The 15,616-nt window shown below is 42.8% G+C and overlaps 1 protein-coding gene across 1 annotated transcript in view; it reads left to right on the plus strand.

Moving 5' to 3' along the window:
- The window catches only part of LOC134338281 (ephrin type-A receptor 7-like), a 795,126-nt gene that overhangs the window by 657,011 nt on the left and 122,499 nt on the right, over positions 1-15,616 (plus strand). The gene's annotated exons all lie outside the window — the stretch shown is intronic.

A 15,616-nucleotide genomic window follows, 5' to 3' on the forward strand; every position in this document is an offset into this window, starting at 1 on the left:
CCGCTGATATGATGAACTGAAAACCGAGGCTTTGGGCCTATTCCGAGCTGTTCTGGGGATTTGGATCTAAGGACTCAGTTTGGTTCAGAATGTTGTTGTTGTTGCTCGCTTCTATTGTCTGCATGATTTGTTTTGTTTTTGTTTCTCTTTCTCTGTGGGCACTGAGGGTTGGTCTATTTTTCTTTTATGGGTACTTTCAAGTTCCTTGCTTTACAACTGCCTGGCAGCAAATAAATCTCAAGGCTGTATAATTTAAACATAAATTGATAATAAATGCACTTCAAATCTTTGAATCTTTGACTTTGTCTCCACAGCCATCTGTGGCAATGAATTCCACAGATTCACTACCCTCTGGTTAAAGATATTCCTCCTCATCTATGTGATAAATTGACATATTTCTATTCTGAGGCTCTGCCCTCTGGTCCTAGACTCACTCACCTTCGGAAACATCCTCTCCATATCCACTCTATCTAGGTCTTTCAATATCCGATAGGTTCCAATGAACTCTTCCCTCATTCTTCTAATCTCCAATGAGTACAGGACCAGAGCCATTAAACGCTCCTCATTTGTTAACCCTTTAATTCCTGAGATCATTTTCATGAACCTCCTCTGCTAGAACAATCTTTCTTAGATAAGAGGCCCAAAACTGTTCACAATACTCCACATGCAGTTTGACCATTGCCTTATGAAACCTCAGCATTACATCCTTGCTTTTGTATTCTAGTCCTCTCGAAAAAAATGCTAACATTGCATTTGCCTTCCTCACCACAGACTGAACCTGCAAGTTAAACTTCAGGGAATACTGTGTGTGGTCTCCCAAGTTCATGTGCACCTGTGATTTTTTTAATTTTCACACCATTTATGAAATAGTCCACGCCTCTATTCCTTATACCGAAGTGCATGATCATACACTTCACTACACTATATTCCATCTGCAACTTAGTTATCCATTCTCCCGATCTGTCCAAGTCCGTCTGCAGCCCCCCTGCTTTCTCAACACTGACCGCCCATCCACTTATCTTTGTATCATCCGCAAACCTGGCCACAAAGCCACCAATTCCTTCATCCAAACAAGAGAAAATTAGCAGATATGGGAAATCCAAGCAACACACATAAAATGCTGGAGGAACTCAGCAGGCCAAGCAGTGTCTATGGAAAAGAGTATAGTCAGTGTTCTGGGACAAGATCCTTCATCAGGACTTATCCAAATCATTGACATATAGCATGAAAAGAAGCAACACTGACCTCAGTGGCGGAACAGCAGTCACTGGCAGCCAACCAGAAAAGTTCCCTTTATTCCGACTCTTTATCATCTACATCTTCAGTATGCATAATTATGGTGGTGATGTTCTTGTTCTTGGGCTTGAATTGGTTGAGGTTGAAAAGCCTGTGGTCTATTCTATACATGATTTGGATTTCTTGTGGCAGGTCTTGGCCAATAAGGTGAAGAAAGGCAGCAATAAAAATGGAAAATAGTTTGTGTGGAATGATACAGCTCTGTTTGACTCCTGTCTTGACAGTAAAGGGTTGTGATTCAGCCCCACTTTTGATGGGTGCCATGGCTGACATGATATCATGCTGTATCCTCAGTATTCCATACGACTATATAACCATATAACAATTACAGCACGGAAACAGGCCATCTCGGCCCTTCTAGTCCGTGCCGAATTCCTACTCTCACCTAGTCCCACCGACTTGCATTCAGTCCATAACCCTCCATTCCTTTCCTGTTCATATAGCTGTCCAATTTAACTTTAAATGACAACATCGAACCTGCCTCAACCACTTCTGCTGGAAGCTCGTTCCACACAGCTACCACTCTCTGAGTAAAGAAGTTCCCCCTCATGTTACCCCTAAACTTTTGCCCTTTAACTCTCAACTCATATCCTCTTGTTTGAATCTCCCCCACTCTCAATGGAAAAAGCCTATCCACGTCAATGCTATCTATCCCCCTCATAATTTTAAATACCTCTATCAAGTCCCCCCTTCAACCTTCTACGCTTCAAAGAATAAAGACCTAACTTGTTCAACCTTTCTCTGTAACTTAGGAGGTGAAACCCAGCACTTGTCAGGTCTGTATTGTCTTGATGGTATACATCAGAGCGCTGAGCAGTCTACTGTATCAAATGCCTTTTTCTAATCAATGAAAACCAGGTACAAGGGTTGTCTTTGTTCATGGCATTTTCCTGCAATTGACGAACTGTGAAGATCATGTCTGTGGTATCTCTAGATGGATGGAAACCACATAATGATTCAGGGAATACTTCTTCAGATAGCGGAAGGAGTCGGTTGACGAGTATATATGAAAGCACTTTGCCTGTTGTTGACAGGAGGGAGATGTTTCTGTAATTGCTATAATCTGCCTTGTCTCCCTTCTTTAATATGGTCACCATTTGATTATCCCTGAGCTCTGAGGACTGTTGTTCCTTTTCTCAGACTCTCAAGAGCAGGGCTTATGTGTAGTGCAGGAGTGCTGGTCCACTTTCCTTGAGGATCTATACTGGGATCCTTTCAGGCCCCATGGCTCCTGATGGCATCATGGACCTCTTTCATACCATGAAGTGCACCAGTCCCTCCTGCAGCAAAGCATCCCCACAACCTGATGCTGCCACCCCCATGCTTCACGGTTGGGATGGTGTTCTTTGGTTTGCAAGCCTCACCCTTTTTCCTCCAAACATAATGATGGTCATTATGGCCAAACAGTTCATTTTTTGTTTCATCAGACCAGAGTACATTTCTCCAAGAGGTAAGATCTTTGTCTCCATGTGCACTTGCAAACTGTAGTCTGGCTTTTTTTATGGTGATTTTGGAGCAGTGGCTTCTTCCTTACTGATTACGCTTTTAGGTTACGTCGATATACCATCCCAACCGTGAAGCTTGGCTGTGGCACCATCATGTTGTGGGGGTGCTTTGCTGCAAGAGGGACTGGCACACTTCACAAAATAGATGACATCATGAGGAAGGAAAATTATGTGGATATATTGAAGCAACATCTCAAGACATCAGCCAGGAAGTTAAAGCTCGGTCACAAACGGGTCTTCCTAATGGACAATGACCCCAAGCATACCTCCAAAGTTGTGGCAAAATTGCTTAAGGACAACAACGTCAAGGTATTGGAGTGGCCATCACAAAGCTCTGACCTCAATCCGATAGAAAATTTGTGGGCAGAACAGAAAAAGCATGTGTGAGCAAGGAGGTTTACAAAACTGACTCAGTTACACCAGTTCTGTCTGGAGGAATGGAACAAAATTCCAGTAAATTATTGTGAGAATCTTGTGGAAGGCTACCCAAAATGTTTGACCCAAGTTAAACAAATTAAAGGCAATGCTACCAAATACTTACAAAGTGTATGTAAACTTCTGACCCACTGGGAAAGTGATGAAAGAAATAAAAGCTGAAAAAAATCATTCCCTCCACTATTATTCTGACATTTCACTTTCTTAAAGTAGTGATCCTAACTGACCTAAGATAGGCAGCACACGTCAAAGTTGCTGGTGAATGCAGGAGGCCAGGCAGCATCTCTAGCAAGAGGTACATTCAACGTTTCGGGCTGAGACCCTTCGTCAGGACTAACTGAAGGAAGAGCTAGTAAGAGATTTGAAAGTGGGAGGGGGAGGGGGAGATCCAAAATGATAGGAGAAGACAGGAGGGGGAGGGATGGAGCCAAGAGCTGGACAGGTGATTGGCAAAAGGGATATGAGAGGATCATGGGACAGGAGGCCCAGGGAGAAGGAAAAGGGGGGGGAACCCAGAGGATGGGCAAGGGGTATAGTCAGAGAGTCAGAAGGAGAAAAAGGAGAGAGAGAGAAAGAATGTGTGTATATAAAGAAATAACGGATGGGGTACGAGGGGGAGGTGGGGCATTAGCGGAAGTTAGAGTAGTCGATGTTCATGCCATCAGGTTGGAGGCTACCCAGACGGAATATAAGGTGTTGTTCCTCCAACCTGAGTGTGGCTTCATCTTTACCGTAGAGGAGGCCATGAATAGACATATCAGAATGGGAATGGGATGTGGAATTAAAATGTGTGACATATCAGAATGGGAATGGATTTTAATTCACACATTACGACAACTCAAGCACGGTTAAATGCTTTTATTAGTAAGAATATAATTTCCTTTTTAAAAGTATTTACAAATGGTTAATATAAACTATGCCAAGTCATTGAAAGGCTCTTGATAAATTCTTCATTTCTTCACTGATATTGCTCACAGTGTGTCCTTTCAGTCTTCACAGAGGCATCTTGTAAAGCCTCTTCACCACTCTCGTCACCTTGACTCGATGCACATAACGTTGGAGAAGCTCACCAGCTGCTGCTTTTCAAAGTAGACACTCTCCAATGAATTGAGGAGTGGATTTTGAGTGGAGTGGTACTGTTCAGTACCTGTACGATCATATCTCAGAACCTGCGATCCATCCTCGACACAGGTGTATGGGCTGCCATTCTCTATTCCAAAACATTGATGAAGGTCTGGGAGAACACAGATTATCTTCTGCACCATCATGAACACCAACCAACCTGGAACTCTCATGGTGTTGATTTCCAGCACTCAGGAGTGATATTGCTGAGTCTGACTGCAGAAACTGGAGTTGTTGCTGCTATTTATAGGGGGAAGATAAATTGTGTGACATAGTTACACATCAACAATGGTTGACAACTAGATGAACCAAATGACTAAATATGGGCAGATATAATGTTCATGTCCTAATATGATGAAGCCATCGTTACAACGACCATATTTGAGCACTGTATTTATCTTCCCCCTATAAATAGCAGCAACAACTCCAGTTTCTGCAGTCAGGCTCAGAAATATCACTCCTGAGTGCTGGAAATCAACACCATGAGTGTTCCAGGTTGGTTGGTATTCACGATGATGCAGAAGATAATCTGTGTTCTCCCAGACCTTCATCAATGTTTTGGAATAGAGAATGGCAGCCCATACACCTGTGCCGAGGATGGATCGCAGGTTCTGAGATATGATCGTACAGGTACTGAACAGTACCACTCCACTCAAAATCCACTCCCCAATTCATTGGAGAGTGTTTACTTTGAAAAGCAGCAGCTGGTGAGCTTCTCCGACATTATGTACATCGAGTCAAGGTGACGAGAGTGGTGAAGAGGCTTTACCAGATGCCTCTGTGAAGAACAAAATTTAAAGACTGAAAGGACACACTGTGAGCAACATCAGTGAAGAAATGAAGAATTTATCAAGTGCCTTTCAATGACTTGGCATAGTTTATATTAACCATTTGTAAATACTTTTAAAAAGGAATTTATATTCTTACTAATAAAAGCATTTAACCGTGCTTGAGTTGTCGTAATGTGTGAATTAAAATGCATTCCCATTCTGATATGTCACACATTTTAATTTCACGTCCATTCCCATTCTGTTATGTCTATCCTCTGCCTCCTCTACTGTAAAGATGAAGCCACACTCAGGTTGGAGGAACAACACCTTATATTCCGTCTGGGTAGCCTCCAACCTGATGGCATGAACATTGACTTCTCTAACTTCCGTATATTTATATACACACATTCTTTTTCTCTCTCTCCTTTTTCTCCCTCTGTCCCTCTCACTATACCCCTTGCCCATCCTCTGGGGCTTTTCCCCCCTCCCCCTTTTCTTTCTCCCTCGGCCTCCTGTCCCATGATCCTCTCATATCCCTTTTGCCAATCACCTGTCCAGCTCTCGGCTCCATCCCTCCCCCTCCTGTCTTCTCCTATCATTTTGGATCTCCCCCTCCCCCTCCCACTTTCAAATCTCTTACTAGCTCTTCTTTCAGTTAGTCCTGACGAAGGGTCTCGGCCCGAAACATCGACTGTACCTCTTCCTAGAGATGCTGCCTGGCCTGCTGCGTTCACCAACAACTTTGATGTGTGTTGCTTGAATTTCCAGCATCTGCAGAATTCCTCGTGTTTGACCTAAGACGGGGAATGTTTTCTGGGATTAAATGTAAGGAATTGTGAAAAACTGAGTTTAAATGTATTTGGCTATGATGTACTTAAACTTCTGACTTCAACTGTACATACTTTATTGATCCCAAAGGAAATTACAGCATCACAGTAGTACTACAAGTGCACAGATATATAAACATACAAATATTAGAAGAGAAGTAAGAAAGAATAAAAAATAAGTTACCTCAAACAGTCTAACAGGAGGGTGTCATCACTTCCTTGGCTATCGGTTGACTCATTATAGAGACAAATGTCTGAGGGTAAGAATGACCCCATATAGTGTTCTTTGGACCAGCACAGTTGTGTTAGTCTATTACCAAAAGTGCTCTTCTGTTCAGCTAAGGTGGCTTGCAGAAGGTGAGAAACATTGTCCAGAATTGCCAGGATTTTCTGTAGGGTCTTTTGTTCTTCCACAGCCTCTAGTATGTTCAGTTTGACCCCTGTAGCAATGCCAGCATTTCTAATCAGCCTATTGAGCCCATTGGCATCACCCATGTCAATGCCATTGCCCCATTACACCACCGCATAGAAGATTGTACCGGTGACAACAGATTGGGTAGAAGGTGGTGTTGGGTTCAACTAGAATGGTTAATCAGATTAACTGCCTGGGGGAAGAAACTTTTAAGATGCCATGAAGGTTTTGTTTTAATAGCTCTGTGGTGCTTCCCAGAAGAGAGTCTTCAGAAAAGTCAGTTTGCAGGGTGGTTAGTGTCCACACTGATTTCACCATTGTCCTGGACACATACAAGTCCTGCAGTGATGGTAGAGGATCATCACTGAGTCTGAGTATAATGGAAGAAATATATAATGTGTGCATCGTACTGATGCAATTACTAAGAAAGCATGGCCAGTAGCTAGATTTCGTTGGACATTTGAGGATATTTGATACTTCACCAAAGACTCCAGTAAATTTCTACAGGTGTATGGTGGAGAGCATTCTAACTGGTTGCATCATTGACTGGTATGGAGGGGCCACTGCACAGGATTGGAAAAAGCTGCAGAGGGTTATAAACTTATCCAACTTCATCATGGACACTACCTTCCCTACCATTGAAGATGTCTTCAAAATGTAATGCATCAAAAAAGCAGCATCCATCATTATGGACCCCCACCACCCAGGGCATGCCCTTTCCCTTTATTACCATTAGGTGTAGGAGCCTGAAGACACACATTCACCACCTTAGGAACAGCTTCTTCACCTCCACCATCAGATTTCTGAATGGACAATGAATCCATGAACACTACCTCACTATTTTTGATCACCTTTTGTCCCACTTATTTAGTTATCGACGCTCGGAGACCACTGAGTGTAGGTTTGTCATCGTCTGCTACTGTAGCCCATCCATTTCAAGACTCATTGTGTGTTTGGAGACGCTCCTCTGCACACCACTGTTGTAACACATGATTATTTGAGTTACTGTCGTCTTCCTGTCAGCCTGAAACAGGCTGGCCATTCTCCTCTGTCCTCTCTCATTAGCAAGGTTTTTTTTTGCCACTCACAGAATTTTTTTTATACCTCTCTGTAAACTCTATGCATGCAATCCAACGAGATCAGCAGCTACTGAGATAATCAAACCAAATTTTCAACTGGTTACCCCTGAGCTGCCGAGTTCCTCCAGTATTTTGTACATGTTGTTCGATTCCTTTGCTGAAACACTGTGCAAGAGACAAAGCAAGCAAGATGGTAGCAGGTCAAATAGATGGGTACATTGTGCTGTTTGTAAAGAAAACACATTCAACAAAAAATCTCCATTAGTTTCAGAGCATTGGTTTGGATGTGCTACGGTGGTCAGAAATCATTCTAATGTAATTATCTGCTGTACATGTTTTGATGTATTACTGTGTGTTCAAGTATAAAGATTAGCTTTCACCTGCCATAACACAGCATCTAAAATATGCTTGTGCTCTCCACTTGTTTTCTTCTTTGATGAAGAAAAAAACAAATGGCAACTCTAAATGTCATCATTCCTCATGTGAATCACATCCAAACCTAGATATACTGCCTGTGGCGGAGGGAGAGCTCAGTGAAATGAATAGGAAACACAGGATAAGACAGCCAAGATCACTTTGTAAGGCAGCCACTTTGTATAACATGGAGGTTCACCATCCTGAACTGCATGGGCCCACCTACACTTACACTTCCTCAGGAGGACAAAGAAATTCAACACGTCCCCTTTGAATCTTACCAGTTTTTATTGATCCACCATAGAAAGCGTTCTCTCTGAATGCACAATGGCTCGGTATGCCAACTGCTATGCCATGTCCACAAGAAACTACAGAGAGTTGTGGACGCACTTCAGCGCCTCACAGGAGCCAGCCTCCCGTCTATGGACACTGTCTATCAGCAGCCACCATCATCACCCGCCTAGAACATTCTCTCTTCTCCCCTCTCCCATCTTGCGGAAGATACAAAAGTCTGAAAGTACATACCACCAAGCTCAAGGACAGCCTCTATCAGACTCAGGAATGGGTCACTTGCACAATAAGATGGACTCATGGCCTCACAACCTATCTCGTTATGATCCTGCACTTTATCACTTACGTCCATAGATTTTTTTTTACCTGCATAGAATTTTTTGATAGCTTTTTCACTTTATTCTGCATTGTTATTGTTTTTACTTATTCCATTCAATGTAGTGTGTCATGATTTGATCTGTATAAGCAGTTTGTCTTGGCACATGTGACAATAACAAACCGCTACTAATATACTTCCGCGTCAGGATGGTGTGGAACTTGAAGTCGGTGGTGTTTCAAGTACCTGTCACTTTTGTTCGTATTGGCATTTGAGGTCCCTGGTTCAGGAGATGCAGTAGGAGTAGTCTAGATAATTAAGTGCTATCCCTTTTGTACAAGGCACACATTACACTCTACAACCATGGAGTTCTGGTTATGGAGGGGGGACAGAGTGTATAGGTTGGTGAGTGGGCTGTTTGATCTGAATGTTGTTCAGCCCAGTAGAACTGCCCTGATTCAACTAAAAGGGGAGAACGCCCTTCACTCATCTGACGTAGAGCACAGAAACCTGCATTTTGCTCAACTAGCAGGCCAGGAGTATCTCCGCAGTACAGTGCACGACACAGCACAGGCTTCCAACTGCACCACCCTCTCTCTCCTATCACCATGATGGTTACTGTCACACTGCCAGCCTGCAGTTCTCCAATTCTGCTCATGTTCTCCATCTCCAGGATGATGCTGACAATATAACCCATTTCGTTTTAGAGCAGTGTTTCCCGACCTTTTATAAGCCATGGACCAATACCGTTAAGCAAGTGGTCTGTGGACCCTAGGTTAGTAACCTCTGTTGTACATGGACATAAAAGGTCACCATTACTCCCTGGTTTTTATATTTTGTAACTCCAAAACATCAAACTAATTAAAAAGCAAAAACACGCAGCTGGGAATGTGTGTCTTACGTTTGTTTTTACTTTAAGCGAGATGCATGCTTCTGACATAGCTAGACATTGGTGTAGTGGCATCTGCACTGGACTTCGAGGTGAGTGGTCCTGGGTTCGAATCCAGCCGGTTCTTTGAATGCTTTCCATCAGTGCTGGGCTGAGCGTCAAGCTAGCAACTCGGCCTCATAGAAAACAGAGAAACATGCTGGAGAAACGGCAAGGTTGCTGCCCGATGTGCCACAAGACGCAGAAAGGAACATCTACTACTATACTTCTGACGTGGTAGGGTAATGATGTATGTGATTCACATACTTTTATATATGACCAGCAATGAATTATATAAGCAACAAAGAAAGCTTAGTCAAACAATATATTTACAATATTAATTAACTATTACTGAAATATTAACTACACAACACAGGGCATATAAGAACTTTTTTACCAATGACATCCCACTTATTATTCTTCCCTTGCCTTCTCTTCAAACTTACGAACAATAGGAGTACAAGGCCTTCGGTAAATCATTTCAGAGCCTTGGTGTTGGAACTTCTCATGTTAAAATTGTGAAAAAGGAGAGACACTCAACAGATCCGCAGTGTCTCTCCTCCAGCGTAATACGGTCTTTGTGATGCAGTAATTAAATTGGACATTCCACTTAATATCTAAGATCAGATCAATCTGGCAACATGTTAACTCGGACAGCCTTGACCATGTTAACTCCCTAGTCTTTTTTAAGTTAACTGCACATGATAACAATATCTGGGACACCAATGACTGGAATCAGATAGGAGTGACTCTATCTACAGCCAGCCTCGAGAGTCCATTGCTTGTAAGGCAATGTTGCGGACCAGTCAATCAAGAATGAGTCCAATGTAAACCAAGACATATCCTTGTAGGAATGGCCTAAATTTTCAAAATGGACAGAATATGTATATGATGCAACCTAAAGCAACCTTCCTTCTCAGTATGGGCGGAGGAGGGGGAGGGATAAAATCCAGGTTTTCTAAAGTGTCGTTTTGTTTCTCATTTTAATAAATATTGACAGTGTTGTGGAGAGACTTTTATCACTTTCCATTATATTGCACAGGCCGTCATGCATATCTCCCCAGAGCAGACAACTTGCTGCCTCAGATATCCCTGAAACAAGGATTAGATAGTAAATTGACATGGTTTTCTGAGCTCCATTAGAAGGAAATGGAGAAACGAAACTGTGCAGCGTCTGAACACAGATGCAGCATATTCAGATTAACGTTTCTAACTTGTATGACAGGAGAAATCTGGCAGCTCTTCTCAATTCATCGTTTAAGTAAGACAGATTTGTAAGGCTGTGAAAGTACCAGAAATAGCACATCTGGTTGAGTCACTATGAACCTGGTAAAATGCTTGTGTTGTTCAAACTACGATCAAATTTGTCAACTTAGTTAATGGAGGAGCAGAGGGACTTGGATCAAGATGGGGGTTACATTAATTAGGCACGTTATCACTGAGACTCAAAAAGACAAGTTGAAGATTGATATGATTGCAGTTTTGCGGATTCTGAAGGGATCTAGTGAGCTGTCGAATCTTGTCTGGAGAATTAGAGGAAATTACCTGCAGTTTTCCTCCCTGATCAAGGTCACGTGAAGCCATGGGAGAAGCTGGTGGATGGTTGTATGAGCAGCTGGTGCATATCACAAGTCCTGGTTACACTTCCACTGATGCCAGGCAGCCAATCTCGGAAGAGTACTGATGATGGCTGGGGTCACCTGTCTTGTAAAGACTCTGCCCAGAAGAAGGCAAAATACTCTTCTGCAGAAAAGTTTGCCAAGAACAATCCTGGTCATAGAGACGATGATTGTTCATGTCATACGACACAACACATAATGATGATGATGATGATTCTGTAGTTGAAGGGATATTTTGAGGACCCAATAATAAATCAGAACAAGATTCCTGGTGGGACCATGAAAGTCAGTTGTATTGATTCATTGGAATTCAAATTTCATTCCAAAGATAACAATTTGAGGTGCAGTTTATGACTAATTTGAGAACATTACCATAGTCTAGCCATTTTAGAAAGGACAGGTTGTTTTGGATCTTGATCACAAACCTAAGAAAATCTGCAGATGCTTTAAATCCAAGCCACACTCACAAAATGCTGAAGGAGCTCAGGAGGTCTTGGCGCGAATCGTCAACTACTCTTTTCCATAGATACTGCCTGGCCTGCTGAGCTCCTCCAGCATTTTGTGTGTGTTGCTTTGGATCTTGATTTCACTCTCTATGGAGTTTGTGCATTGAAGGCAAGACCCTAATTAACTTCCCACCGTAAGTGACGGTTGGCCATTTTCTTGACCCACCTCTTGTGTCTTTGTGATGGTGCTCCCACTGCGTTGTTGAGGAGTGAATTCCAGGGTTTTGATCAATGAAGGAATAGCAACATATCTCCTGGTCAGAACCTGCTGGCGGCGGTGTTCCCGTGTGCCTACTGCCCTTCTCCTCCTTGATGGTATGGACTGTGGAGTTGGAGATTGCTGTTGGAGGAGCTGGGTTAGCATCTGCAGGGCATTTTGTAGATGCTGCATCTGTGGTGTAGGCAATGGGCGGATTGGGTAGTGGATTGGCTGGTAGTCAAGCAGACTGGGTGGTGTTGAGTTATTAAATGTTCGTAATGCCATATGCATCCAGACAAGCAGAGACTATGCCATTGCATTCTTGACTTGTATTGTGTAGATGGTGGGAAGTGTCTCCTCACAGATATCCATATACTGTGGCTCTAGTCTTTATGTGATGGGTCCTATTAAACTTCTCTTCATTAGGTGTCCTGATTATGTGATGGCAGAGAATTCAGTGATGGTAAGTGCCACTGAACATCAAGAGTGAGTGGTTAAACTCTCCTTAGCTTGAGATAATAATTGCCTGACACTTATCAACCCTTGCATGAATTTTGTCCAAGTCTTGACAGATGCAGGAATGGCAACTTTATCTTCTGAGGAAACACAAGTGGATTTTAACTTTACGTGCTAATCAGCAATTGTCCCCACTTCTGACCTTGAGGTGGAAGAAAGGTTGTTGGTGAAACAGCAGAAGTTGATTGGTACTCTGAACACCAGAAGCAAAATTGCCATTACTAAGATAGTTGCTTCTAAGTGGTAGATGATGGCAGCCACAAGTTCATTACTCACAGTCCCAATTTAAGGTGGACTTCCTCGTGGCAGACAAAATGTCAAGAGCCTTCTTTCATTCCTCAATTCTTGAAACCCTCTGAAAGGGTCCACTCTGCAAATTACAGGGGCTTATATGCTGTTTGATAGCTCTCATGTTCCTTAAAAATTTCCACTCGTTTTTGAGTCAAAAGACCTGCCTCGTCCTATTCAATATAATACTTTCTGATCCGTCCATGTCACCAGGACTTCACCACGTTGACGTTCATATCCAGAATTGCTTTGATAATGTTCCTGGGTGCAGTGCATGTAAAGGCGCTATAAGTTGACTTATTATTCAATGTAATGATTGCATCTGAGTGTTATTAAAAGTTTCCTTAAATGTAATCCGCAGTGTTGTCTCATTACCTCCATAATGTAAGAGTTCACTGAGTGCCTTTATACTTGGGGTATGTAGGGTGAAGGGTTTGATGACTGAGTTGATCAGGTCATTTACTACAAGGGCTGTTGTTACTTTATCGGAAGAAGGTTGAGTCACACAGCTCACCCTGTAGCCTCTCATCTCCCCCAGCTTTGCTCAACTGTTCCTCGTCCAGACCTACTGAGTGTAGTATAGGATGCAATTGGCTGTTAACAGTCAGGACACTGTGTTGAGAGTATAGCGCATAACACAAGGTACCTCCCCTGACACAGCAAGGCACATGGAGAATTGATTGCAGAGCTTGAAGATGAATGATTATGTTCCTTAAGGCACCAATGTTATTATAGCTACAGAGGACATGGTGAAGTTATAAAGCATGACCCATTGTTATGATTAAAGTGGTCAGAGGATTCTTTCCTTCTCATTATTTGTTCAAAATTTCTTCTTCTGGACGAGGAACAGAATGACAGTGGCCTGAGGGGTCAGCGGAGACTTGCACAATGGATTGGTTGAGAAGAGGAATATTGATGGAGTAAAACCTTCTGAGGCTCCTGACTTTCTGCAGGGTTGTCCCTACCACTCCCTGAAGTTCAGTTAATGACACTTGTTGCATATGCGCAGAGGAAGAACTGCAATAGAAACCATTGAAACCATAGAAACTACAGCACAGAAACAGGCCTTTTGGCCCTTCTTGGCTGTGCCGAATCACTTACTGCCTAGTCCCACTGACCTGCACACGGACCATATCCCTCCATACACCTCCCATCCATGTATCTGTCCAATTTATTCTTAAATGTTAAAAAAGAACCTACATTTCCCACCTCATCTGGCAGCTCATTCCACACTCCCACCACTCTCTGTGTGAAGAAGCCCCCACTAATGTTCTCTTTAAACTTTTCCCCCCTCACCCTTAACCCATGTCCTCTGGTTTTTTTCTCCCCTTGCCTCAGTGGAAAAAGCCTGCTTGCATTCACTCTATCTATACCCATCATAATTTTATATACCTCTATCAAATCTCCCCTCATTCTTCTACGCTCCAGGGAATAAAGTCCTAACCTATTCAACCTTTCTCTGTAACTGAGTTTCTCAAGTCCCGGCAACATCCTTGTAAACCTTCTCTGCACTCTTTCAACCTTATTTATATCCTTCCTGTAATTTGGTGACCAAAACTGAACACAATACTCCAGATTCGGCCTCACGAATGCCTTATACAACCTCATCATAACATTCCAGCTCTTCTACTCAATACTTTGATTAATAAAGGCCAATGTACCAAAAGCTCTCTTTACGACCCTATCTACCTGTGACGCCACTTTTAGGGAATTTTGTATCTGTATTCCCAGATCCCTCTGTTCTACTGAAGTAAAATGGTTAAACACTTTTCGTAGCAGTAAACTCTGGACAACTTACCATGTGGATCGACAAAGCAAGCTCACCAACTTGAAAAACCAGTGCATTTGAAAGCCTGCTCCAAAATGAGAGTGCCTCCAACATCTAGGAAGCCCAATCTATTCACTGTGCAGTTCACACTCACCACAATCTCACTATCGATCTGATATGGTGATATAGTTGGAACCACAGAGGAAGGGAATAAGTGAGGTTAACTGAGAAAAATGCTGAAGTATCTATCCCACTTGGTACTGATCAAGTAGCTGCTACACCTTCATGGACCACTGCAGGGGGGCAGCTTCTCTCTCTGTGCCTTCCTGGTTAGCTGATGTCAAGTTCAGTGGGCTGTGAATCTCCTCTTCTCTTCATGAAACATCCATTGATTCATCTGCTGAGTTTCTGGCGTCATCAGCAGAGGATGCTTCCATAACTTCCCTGGGTTCCCCTGAAGTTCAGTGGCGTATTTGATTCAAATATCGCGCAGCAATTCATCCTTCTGTCAGCTCCAGTTTTGGGACAACGCCGTATGACAGCTGATTGCCAGTTTTCTTCCTGAGTGATACGGATGTAGACTTTGTCTCTGACACCAAGTATTTGTGGTCTGGTGTACATATCATATTTTTTGTTTCATGGCCTCTGCCTTTCTGTAAATCTGATCCTGTACAGTTGGTTGTAGGAGATCCAATCTGGTGTGTAATGTGTGTTTAAAGATTAATTCAGCAGGTGATGCACTTGTAAGTTCATTTGGGGTTACTCTATGTTTGCTTGGAAAGGCCTTGTTTCACTGCTTGCACAGCTTTCTCCGATCGGCCATTTGATGTTGCATCATATGAATCCATTTTTAGGTGTCTATTGCCATTCTTCTTGACAGCCTTCTTAAATTCTGCCCTTGTGAAGGCCAGGTCATTGTCAGATACAATCATTTCCAGAATACCAAATGTGGTGAAGACCGGCTGTAGCTTGTCGATAATGGTTGTAGAGGAACATGATGAATTAAAGGGTAACATCTCTATCCACTTCCAATGGTCATACGTAGTAACTAGAAACATGTGCCCCAAGTATGGTCGATAGTAATCAACATGGACATGCTTCCAGAGGGAATGAAGACATGCCTATGTTTTAAGGGGGTCTTTGGCAATGCTTATTGTGTTCGCTAACAAATAGGGCTGACGTGCACCACGCGTTTTTCAATATCAGTGTCCATTTTAGACCAACACACATAGTTTCTTGCGAGTGCCTTCATTCTCACTACACCTGGATGGAGATCGTGCAGATCACTGAGTACACACTTGTGGTCTTGTGAGGGAATCTCGCAC

The sequence above is a fragment of the Mobula hypostoma genome, chromosome 26, assembly GCF_963921235.1.
Source record: "Mobula hypostoma chromosome 26, sMobHyp1.1, whole genome shotgun sequence".
Taxonomy (NCBI): domain Eukaryota; kingdom Metazoa; phylum Chordata; class Chondrichthyes; order Myliobatiformes; family Myliobatidae; genus Mobula; species Mobula hypostoma.